The sequence below is a fragment of the Protomyctophum parallelum genome, assembly GCF_964188405.1.
Source record: "Protomyctophum parallelum genome assembly, chromosome: 17".
NCBI classification, from domain to species: Eukaryota; Metazoa; Chordata; class Actinopteri; order Myctophiformes; family Myctophidae; genus Protomyctophum; species Protomyctophum parallelum.
The window spans coordinates 15,037,001-15,047,597 of NC_139719.1; positions in this window are offsets into that span (position 1 = coordinate 15,037,001).

Genomic DNA, 10,597 nt, shown 5'->3' on the forward strand with positions numbered 1-10,597 from the left:
CATGGATCAAAAAAATAGCAGCTACGAGTTATCCATCAAAAGCCAATTAGCCAAATGGAGCTTGCCATCCGATTATGCTCTCGACTTTAATAGAGTATTTAAGTCATGTTTCAGACCCTGCCAGTGACGACGAGGCAGTCCAGCTTTTCTGGGAAAATGGAACCGAAGTTTGACATGATCCCTTCAAAATGAAACAATGCTCAATACTAGTCTTGCAAAAATAAAAGTACCACAGCTTACCAGTGACTGACATTCTTAAAAAATCGTTCAATTACGGCAGACCGTTACAGTAGCTGTCTGTTTTCCCTCACAAAGGGATTCTGATAATGACCCCTTTGCCATTTTGTGGAAAGCTCTCCCAGTAAAAGGTACACTTCACACACCACACTGGCGCCTAATTGGGCAAGACTTGAAGCCCCATTAACTAATAGCTCAATATAAAGTAGAGCATATGCCAAGAGACAGACATGGTATTTCAAGTAACTCATCCACTTCCATTTATTAAAAAAATAACACTATCTAGATAAAAGTCCTCATGACAGTATCTCTCACTGCTAAAATCTCTATAGTAAGTATAGATTCCACAAAGTAACTGAATAGGTTCAGGGGGCTACATTGAAAATGAGGGACTGCCCCTCAATTGTGCTCTGAGTTAAAATAAAGGTTATGATGAGGGTGCCAATTGTTTCCACGATGACAACTCAAATTCGAGCAAACTCGACTGCAGGGCACCAGTTTGGGCCATCTTTCGGCTATTTTTCTGCTAATAAGAAAATCAACACACATTTATGTCATATTAAATATTTCTTTATACTGTAAAGCCCTGCAGTCAATATTAATAATCATAAACACTGCATGCAGCTAATCTCTGCACATGAATAAACATATGTTTGTGCACCCTCTAATGAAAACAATATCAAAACAAAGACTACTGTGGAGTGCAGCTCTATTTCCCAGAGCTCCTTGCAGCCAATGTGGTTAACTTCAAGCGCTTCACGCCCGCGACTGTCACTACACTCTCTTCAGCTGGTTTTGATTTGAGGTAATGAGGCTGAGTTGGACGACAGCTATTCATATCCAGGTATTAGTCTTAAAATCTAATTTATTTTCCCATTACCCTCCACGTGGCCACTGCGTTTCTCCTTTCTCACCATTCTCCTAAACAATAATCCATCCTCCAGACGGCGTTATCAGATACGACGCCAGCCGCGCTAACCATAAACCTAGCATCTAAACAGTGTTGGCAACATGTGATTCATTTTGCGATCCGAAGATCAATAACCAATTTGAAGGTGACAGGGTGGGAGTGGGTCCGGATTGCCGGTCCCGTGCTTCAACGTGTGGCGTTAAATCTTGGCTGGTGAACGTACAGTCCTGCTCATAGGAATGATTTATTCCTGGCCGCTGAGACGTGAGCTGCTAAGAGTTGAGACTGGAGACACTCATTGAATGGCCTGGGCTAATTTGAGTTCCCCCATGTTAGAGCTTCTATAAGGGAATAGCAGGGATGGGGAAAGCTATAGGACTCAAGAGTTCTACTGAATCAATGTGTCAATGAGTGCTGGGGGGCTCTAATGAGAAAGGCTTATGGGTCGATAATCCTCAGTTTCATCATTGCAATAATCATCACCATCATCATCATCAATACCATCATCATCACCACACTGAGCATCTCAAGGGAGTATCACACTCTCCCATCCTCTCCCTCGTCCCTCTGACTTTAAAAAAAATGAATTCCACTAAAGCTATTCAGTTCAATGGAAGTTGCTCAGTGGTGTTTACTTTGAAGCACCCGGAAGTATCACTGTTGGCTATGGTTGGCTCGTGCGTGTTCTCAACTTTGAGGTCAAGGTTTGCGTCACGACGCCACTGAACGTGACGTCCGTCCACCTCCATGAACGTCCTGCAGTTCCAGCTTTGGCCAGTAGGGCAGCGCGGCTTCAATGTTGGCCAGCCACTCTGGGGGCCTAGTTCCAGGGGGTCCCCAGTAAAATGGGTTAGTTTTATCGCTTTAACCCTATAATGAATTGGATTTTTTAAAAGCAGATCTACAAGTGCATGATGCGCCACAAGGCAACATATCTTGAGCTTGAAGATCTGCCATTTAAAAAATAAATAATCTTTGTGACACATATATATATTTTTGAAAACATGTTAACACCACAAATCTGGACACCCTCAGCCAAATACATCAGGGTTCCTGATGATGTCTACGGCTTTCATTCTCAGCAGAAAAAGCTCCTTTTCTTCGTAACAGACGGGCCTTGTGAACACTCACTCCCTTAATGCCTGCCCAATCACAACATCCACTTAATGGCTCAAAATATATGAACACAGGGAAGGCAAGACACAGAGGAAAGAGAGACGCCCTGAAAGAGACAGCTTGTGACGAGATGTGAGTTGAGACCCTAGAAGGTAAATGGTCGTGCCAGGCCATCGTCTTAAGACCAGGATCGTCCATCCACCAAAGAATAATGGGGGGTGGGGTGGGTTGGCGGGGGCAATCATTTAAATGTTCTCCTCGGATCGGAGTAACAAAGTCTCAGCTGCCTGCTCAGCACACAGTACAAGAGAAGCTCAGAGAGAGGTTGTGTAAGTGTCATATATGAATGGATCTAAGGTGACAGTAGAGAGAGAGAGAGAGAGAGAGAGATCTCATCACAGAAAGGCATAGAGAGAGGCTTTGAACTGGCCATGAGTTCCGAAGGACATCTCCTAATGTGTGACGAGTGACAACAGGCACCGCACCCACTAATAGCCCGATTGTCATTGGGGGTAAATAAGAATGCACGAGTTCCCAACGCATGTAGACTCTGTCACTCTGGTCATGTGAGACGGGAGGCGCGCGGTACCGGCCGGGCCACGAAACCAAAGGCAAGGCAATTCCCTCGCTCCCCGAGTTGCCACACACACAGATCTGTCCCATGTATATGCAGCCAGGCAGCGCCATGGGCCAGATGTGAGATGGAGGAGGGCTGTTGGCACAGGGAGCGACGGTGGGGCCGCGGAAAGAGGAGTAAAAAGGCTGTGCTTCATTACGCACTTAACTCCCAGGTGGTCATTTGGCCCAGCAACAGCAGCACTGTCCCCGCGGAGCGGAGGATTGCTGGGTGGAGAAGGGAACTGACGTGGAGGCCCACATAGCATCCACCACCACCAAGCCCCCACAGCTGCCAGTGTTTCCCATCAATCTCCAGTTCCCTACACAGTAACTATTATGCACCTCACACGCCATGGAGCGGTGCTCGCTTCCTTGACTCGGCCAATTACAATGATCCATTAAGAAGGAAGCCTGCGCCCACCGACAGATGGGACGACGCCGATGTGTTCAATCGTTTGGCCGTGTGCATCGACGAGGTTGGCGTGGTTGTTGTTGTCTTGTCTGTGATCAGAAGAGGAGGGGGAAATGAAATGGAGGCTGTTGAGGCATACGCGTGAGTTATACTTATTTGTGCATCAGTGTCAGTCAGGCGTTAGCGAAGATGGCACTCCGGTAGCCAGTTCCTAGAATATGAACACTGAAGCAGAGACCGGACTCCGGCCAACTAAAACACATCATGAATCGAGTGAGGCTAGAGAGACGACACATTAGACGCACAGCTATGGTAACAGCTTACAGCGAAGTGAAGACAGCACATGACTGCAGGGTTGATGAGAAAGATGCAGGTGTGGCGAGGGGTGGGGCAGCAAGTGATGGAGAACGGAGGGACACGTGGTGTAAACAGAAGCAGATGGAGGACAAGGGCTTTGGCCAAAATCATTCACTCATCAACTACTCGCTAGGTTGTAGTAGTACCTCCGTACTTTTCACAGTGCATTGTAGTACAGCAAGATGAGTCCACTAGGTCATGTATACAGTATAGACAACAATACAAAATGGCATAGTTACTATAGAAACACATGGCATAGAAACACATGCATAGAAAGCAAGCTAAAACTAATTATCATGGCAGGAGTTGAGGTACAGTTTGTCAGCAGATTGTGACACAGCTCATGGGAGCTCAAAATGCTACATGGTCTCCGTCTCCCCGTCGAGTAATTGTAAAACATGACGAAGACAACGGCAATTTGTTGTGCCACTCGGAGCTGTCTCGTGGGCTATACTTCTCCTGACAAGTTGGCTTTTGAAGGGCCATAAAGTGGCAACCGGCCATCCCTCAGGCCTGTCCTACACCATATATGAACCAGTAGGTGAAGTGACAGGCTTATTTACCCCAGGACACATATCCCCCAGACACCGCCATCGTTCCTGACACCATGGCGCGCTGGCACCCAAACATATTTCACTGACAAACTGCAAAAGAGATAGAGAGAAGTTGAGAAAAGATAGAATACCAATATCAATTCACCAGTCAGTCAGTTAAATTAACACCCCGAGATTGAACTGTGTACAAATAAGACGATTGGGCCTTATTTTACCTCCTGCTGTTCCATTATCCCACAACCTCGTGAAAAAAAAAAAAACCCTGATGCTCCGTCCCTGAGGAGGGATATCACTGAGCCTCCTCGCAGCAGTTAAACCTGATTTAGGATGTCGTCGTCCACCGTGGTGGAGATTCACTCACAAGAGCCACTCTGTCACCAGCCAGCACACTCCCCAGCTGCCTATTAAAGACGGACCCATTACTTTAACAGCCCCTTGCTGCCACCACCACCGTGTGCCACCTTCAACTGCCGTCACAGCCCCCTGGAACTGCTGGAAGTAAATAAACACAATCCAGCTCCGCCATTTACAGAAAGCAAAAATATATATAAATAAAAATAAAATAAAATAAAACACAGCTAATATTGCTTTCTTGCTGCATGGGCCACTGATTCTCTGACACACCGACATCGTAGATCTCATGATATCTCTGTGTTATTATAATTGCGCTTATTAGGGAATAGGGAGGGAGGTGCCTAGTGGACTGTGCAGGGTAATGTGTGCAGATTAGTCTAATCACACAAGCATGTCATTCCCACAGTGGATTTCGTTTTATTTCTTATTTTTAAAGCTGTAGTCCAGAACTTAGTGAATACGGTATGGTAGAGTATGGTTTGGTAATACAATATGTACATTGTCTAGGAGATCATACATTTTTTATTGATAACTAGCACCAGACAATAAATTCTGAACAGAACCAGTATATTTTACTAGGGCATTCAAATACAGTACTTTTCTAACAGACGGAAGGCAATTGACCATTTTACCAATATAAAAATATTAAAGAAACTGTTAACTGGTTAATAATGTGTACTGTCACTTTCAACGTGTAATTTTGTTTACCCGGACAGCACTGGTTGGCAGGTATCAATACACTTTTAGACCGACATGTTTGTGCCAGCATGGATGATTAGATTTATTTCTTGATCGCCTCTTGTCTTGATTGTTAAAACATGACGTAATGGGCTGCTATGCTCGATAACAGGCTTGATAAGCCCAAAGCTTATTGATAACGGGTATTCAATAAGCTTGTTATCGGATTTTTTCAGGTATCAGATATCAAGCTCCATCCCTAGTTATAACTAGGAATATAACTAGTACAGCCTTATAGCTGAATTGGTAGAGAGGCCGCTTGAGAGTAGGAACTAGAAGGTCCCTGCTTCGCCCAGTCTAGTTGTCAAAGTATCCCTGAGCGATTAACTTATGAATAATGTCCACTGCTCATAATAACTAGAAGCTCCGATCTCGCTCTAGCACCACAAGAGAAAAAAAGGTGTAACGCAGAAACCTGTGGCCTGTAGAATGATGTGCCATAGGTGCGTGCCTGAATAATGCATTTTATATTAACTGTACAAAATATGAAGGCTGGCCCGGGCATCTCTCTCCCCGTTTCCTGTCAAGCTACTGTATATCTATCAATAAATAAGCCTAGCTCTCGAACCATGGCAGAGTACTTATAGTCTCTGGAAGTGAGGAGGCAAGTGGAGTGCCGGTAAGCTCGGTCCTAGCAACCAAACAGCACGTCGACCCTAATCTGATTCTGGTAGTGGGATTACAGGACGGATAAAAGCAGAGGACAAATTTCACATTATGTGCAAATGTACAGTGACAATAAATATGTATGGAGCAGTGCAGCCTCTGGAGGTTCAATCAGAAAGGTTTTATTGGTTATTATCAGTGGAACTTAAGCGGCACTGTGTTATAAGGACGACTAGCCAAGGTCTGTTCGAACAGCTGCGGCACCCACGGCCAGGCAAATGAAACGATACAGGAGCATCGGGAGCACTACCACCTTAGTCTTTATCTAGCAGCAATTAGACTGCTGAATAAGAGCTCAGACTGTGGCCACTGCACCCTGAACTGAACTGTGCTTTAATGCAGACTGATGTGATCTGTTTTAAATGGACTCTCCTTAAAGCACAAACCACACCAATGATTCACCATGCAACTCCTTGGTGCTTTAACTGCACAGATCGCACGCACGCACGCACACACACACACACACACACACACACACACACACACACACACACACACACACACACACACACACACACACACACACACACACACACACACACACACACACACACACACACACACACACACACACACACACACACACACACACATACGTAAACATCACATAAACCAAAGCAGTATACTGTATGAAAAGACATGATCCAGAAGAGTTGACACATTAGACTCAATAAGGGCCTTTCTCGGCCCCACCCTTCTCCCATTGGTTATATTGTGTTTAGTTTCCAAGATGGCCGCAGCACCAGGAGGGGGTGGGGCGGAGGTGAGCGGACGGGGTCGACATATGCCCTTACTGGGCTGCATTCAAGACACTTGCCTTGTGTCTGACACATGACTGACCCAACCCGCTCACCCCCACCCCACCGCCTCCTGGTGCTGCGGCCATCTTGGAAACTAAACACAATATAAACAATGGGAGAAGGGTGGGGCAGAGAAAGGCCCTTATTGTACTGTGCTATTGCCAACTTCCGGGAACTGGTGAGAGACTCCATGCATGATCCGCCATTGCTATAAAACATTTGGTCCACTGGAGTGAACAGCGTTTGCTAAACCAGTAGCATTCCCTGTATAAACCACCCTGACAAGCTGACTCTTGGAAATGACTGACAAACCTTTGCTAAGGAGGAGAGTGATGAGTGCGTTGCTGATATTCTGATACGATTATCACACATTTCTAAAATGAGTGTAAACACTGATTATTCTGCAAAAGACCAAAAAGTGCAAACAGACTTTGGAATTGGATTTGAAACGATACAAAGATCTTGCTCTGGTCTAAAGTATACTGTGTTAATGTTTCCCCAGTCACTGACACTAAATCAGTTCTATTCCTCCAGTGAGGAACACCCATGTCTCCTTGTAATGACAAATTACGTACTTGCTCATAAGAAAAGATAAAAGGCTCCATCTATGCATTTCTCATCTCAATTAGAAGTCATCAATCCCCCAGAGTTTACGGGACACTTCGTGCAATCATTTGTACACGTCTCATTTATGTTTTGATTAAAGGAGATGTCGCTGCTAAGACTGGAGGGCTTTCACAGAGGAGATACAATTAATATGCAGCAGGGAGGCACGACAGGGGGTACGGGGAAACCAGGGGAACGCCGAGCGCACTCAGTGGCAGTCTGAATCATAGTCCTCATACAAGCCATTGTAGCCTACTGTGAATTAAAAAATAAATCAAACTAAGACTCAAAACAAGTACATTATATGCATACGGTATAGTCTAAACAGCAACCTCAGGGGTAATTTGAGGCAAGGCTATTATATTTGTATGGCAACATTAGGGCAATTCAATGCACAAGCTCACAGCACATCGCATCCATGATGCATAGTGAGTTTGTAGACAGGCCATTTTGGGCGAGTAAGACCGTTGTGTGCCAATAGTATGAATCAGGCTTAAATGATCGCAAATCTTTGGTCTATATACTATAGACATTCCTTTACATTCACCCCCCCGCCCTACACACACACACACACACACACACACACACACACACACACACACACACACACACACACACACACACACACACACACACACACACACACACACACACACACACACACACACACACACACACACACACACACACACACACACACACACGAAGTACACTGGGGGACAATGGCCTGGTTCCGCTGCCACCCTCCCAGTGACAGCTCCATAACGAGCAGTGTGCAACCCGACAGCCTGGGGGTCCACTCTGCCAGCACTGTTCTGATAAGCACTGGAGTCACACAGACAGCTCTCTGCTCTAGGACGGACGCGGGCACGCACGCACGCAAGCACGCACGCACGGCTGGCCCATCACTGCAGCTCATCATTCACTTGTGCCATTCATAACGGACATCATATTATATCGCTGTACTGTAAAAAACACTTACGGAAGTTGACTCTCACCAATAATGTATTCACTGAACTTGTGTTGTTTTTCCCCCCACAAATCAACAACTACTTGCCATGTGTTGGGATCTAATCATATCCTGCTGAAAACGCTGCGTCTCCTTTGAAATGTGAGCGAAACATCTGTCCGTGGCACCTTTCAAACCACAGAGAAACATCTGCCCGATGTGGCAACATGACCAACATACAGTATCAGAGGATCGTCGACATACACTGCCAACATCTGCACATCCAACACTGCAAAGATCCTAAGTGCTTATTCTTATCCTAAAGTATATAAATGGAACGAAATGGACCTGTGAGGGTCCATTTGGTTCCATTTGTATGTACAGTATAGTTAAATCAACACACAGGATTTCATCGTGCATTCTCCTTCGTGACCCAGCATGGCCCCTTCATGAAACACTAATAATTTTACTTGAATACATTTCTTAATAGCCGAAAATCAAATTCCTTGTGTTAAATAAAAATATGTTTATGGCACTTTGAAATCCCTGCCAAGGAGGAGAATCTATTTTTCTGTTTGTGGGGTGATGATGATTGGTCTTGCGTGGACCAGGAACAGATGGTGTTATGGGTAGAAGGAGCAACAAGTGTGCAATTAAAGGCTTGAAGAGGTGCTTTGCCGTTCCAAATAGGTAAATACTGGAAAGCAAATAAATTCTGCAATATTCTGGGAAATTAAAAAGCCATATGCATTTTGGCCAGCTAAATGTGTGACATCGAGAAGCATAGCGTCTGGTTAAATGGTGCGATCAATTCCTAAATACGAAAGGTTGATGACCAAATTCATGCAATGATTAATGGTCAGCAGCAACAGAACAGCAACTGTCCTTGTGACAATTCCAGCTTAACTCTATCCCCATGTACAGGTATACTCTAATGAAGGTCATTTAGGTTCCCACATGCCAGATATAGATTGCTCGTTCAGCAAACTTTTGTCAAGCATCAGCAACAAAATAAAACAAAGTAACTGAACTGTGAGTTGAGTTGTATTTATCTATTCTGCAATCTAAGAAATAATATGTTAATGTCCCTCTATAGTTGGTTTCTATATAATGGACCTAATGAGCAGCCCTCCCATATCTCTCTCTCTCATGGCGAGTATATCATCACTGTATAAAAACTTTTTTCCAAAACCATTACTCTTGTGTTCTAATGAATCCAACGTAGTTTAGTCAGAAGCTCTTGTCATTACTTTTAATTGGAAAAACATTTTAGAACTCATAGACAGACTTAAACACCTTCAGCCTGGTGTCCCAATTACAAACAAGATCAAGCGTCACAACGCAACATCGTGCTGACTCTGCTGAGCTTGGAGAAATGCTACTTGTGCTTCTTTTGTGTGACACTGTCTTACAACAAAGTATAACGTGGGGTGATTAAGGAAAACATACACGATGGTCTGCCCGACAGCGACGTTATATTAGGTTTAAGGCCTCCTCTGTTAAAAGGACCTGCTCCACATTTCATTCCACCTGAGTCAGTATCAATTACATGATGCCCCAGTGATAGATAGGCAATCTGATAGCAGGGGAAAAAACATACTTCACTCACTCAATCCTTGACCTCATGGAGCGAGCGCGCATGCAGTCAGTTTGTTTAAAAGGTCCAGCGATCACATAAATATTGATTTTTTTCCCCCTCTTGGATCAATCGTGGGGGAGAAACACTCGAACTATAAATGGCCACAAGAAGGCTGTCTAATGAAAAGAATTGCTGTTCAATTCCGATTCCTCACCTTCCACCCTTTACGCTAGTATACTTAATAGTAAGGACTTATTTTTCCTGCAGGCTATTCAGACCAAAATAAGAGAGACAACGTAGGCAGGATTCAGTGGTGGCGAAGGAAGTGCCTTTGGATCTGGGATGCATTCTCAGCAGATCCAGTGGAGGAGAGACCAATTACCATGAAACGGTATAAGCAAGTCTGCCGCCGCTGAGGCAGGCGCCACGATGGGCGCACGAGAGGAAGTGGTGGAACATTTAGGTCACGTCGAGTTCAAATGCGCTCATGGCTATACAGTAGCTCTGTCGAGTTTGGGGATGGATACTACGTACTACAGAGGATCCAGAAACTCCTAATGTAGAATGTCACAACATCCTCATAACGGATGAGCGGTTTCAAATGTCACATACAGTAGTTACAGTATGTATGCTATGCATGTTACTTGTGCGCCAATGTGAATTTACTTTTAAAAATGCAATAATCCTTAATTGTACTCTTA